The sequence below is a fragment of the Helianthus annuus genome, chromosome 10 (genome assembly GCF_002127325.2).
Source record: "Helianthus annuus cultivar XRQ/B chromosome 10, HanXRQr2.0-SUNRISE, whole genome shotgun sequence".
Taxonomy (NCBI): Eukaryota; Viridiplantae; Streptophyta; class Magnoliopsida; order Asterales; family Asteraceae; genus Helianthus; species Helianthus annuus.
The window spans coordinates 77,896,411-77,898,055 of NC_035442.2; positions in this window are offsets into that span (position 1 = coordinate 77,896,411).

A 1,645-nucleotide genomic window follows, 5' to 3' on the forward strand; every position below is an offset into this window, starting at 1 on the left:
CAAGAAATGATCGGACTTCAGATGGGTTCTTTGGCGTAATCCAGCTTTTGACTGCTTCAATCTTCGCGGGATCGACATGAATACCCTGACTATTCACGATGTGACCCAGAAACTGAACCTCCTCCAACCAGAATTCGCACTTGGAGAACTTGGCATAGAGTTGGTTCCCCTGGAGTAACTCGAGAACCAAACATAGATGTTGCGCGTGTTCGGCTTTCGACTTGGAATAAATCAAGACATCGTCGATGAACACGATGACGAAACGGTCAAGATAAGGTTTACACACGCGATTCATCAGATCCATAAAAACCGCGGGTGCATTGGTTAGACCAAAAGGTATAACAACGAACTCATAGTGGCCGTATCGAGTGCGAAAGGCTGTTTTGGGTATATCTTCCTCTTGTATGCGCAACTGATGATAGCCTGAACGTAGATCGATCTTCGAGAAACACTTGGCACCTTGCAGCTGATCAAATAAGTCATCGATTCGAGGCAAAGGGTAACGGTTCTTGATGGTCAGCTTATTCAATTACCGGTAATCGATGCACATCCTGAACAACCCATCCTTCTTTTTGACGAAAAGGACTGGTGCGCCCCAAGGAGAGGTGCTCGGGCGAATAAAGCCTTTTTTGAGTAACTCCTGGAGTTGGTTTGAGAGCTCCCTCATTTCGGATGGCGCGATTCGATAAGTGGCTTTGGCAACAGGGTTAGCTCCAGGAATAAGGTCAATACGAAAGTCGATATCACGACTTGGCGGTAGTCCAGGAAGATCATCAGGGAATACCTGGGGAAATTCACGGACCACTGGGACGTCTTTGACTTCAAACTTCTTTTTCTTTTCCTTCTTCGCTACTACAATGTTGGCCAAGAAAGCGCTGTATTCCTTGCGGAGATACTTGCTAGCTTGGATGCATGACATGAGTTTGAGACCTTTCGAAGATGTTTCGCCGTACACACATAACAGATCACCATTCGCGAGCGAGAATCGAATCATCTTTTCGAAACACACAACTTCAGCATGGTTTTCGCTAAGAAAGTCCATGTCTACTATGACGTCAAAACTTCCGAGTTGCATCGGAATAAGGTCGATTGGGAAGAGGTGATTGTTGAGATCGAGGGTACAATCACGAAGAACAGAGTTAACGGCGACGGTTCTTCCAGTAGCAACCTCGACTTCGAATGACGAGGGGAGATAAGAGCGCTTACGTTTAAGGAGCTTCTCAAATTCAAACGACACAAAGCAGTTATTGGCTCTAGTATCAAACAAACATGATGCATAAATACCATTCACAAGGAACGTACCATTAACCACGTTGTTGTCAGCCTGGGCTTGACGGGCATTGATGTTAAAGGTTCTGGCACGGGCTGCTTGCTGTTGTTGCTGAGGCTGCTGCTGTTGCTGCTGCTGCTGGGGTTCTTGTTTCACAACCCTGTTCGGGCACATGTTTGCAAAGTGGTTAGGATCACCACATGCAAAGCAGACTCGAGCATTGACCGCGGGTGCTTGAGCTGCAGGTTGGCCTTAAGGGGCTGGAAGTAGAGCTTGATGAGCGGCGGCTTGAACTGGGGCTTGACGGGGACCATAGCGGCAATTCGCAGTGAAATGCCCGTAGAGGTTGCAGTGGGCGCAGAAACGACAAGCGAT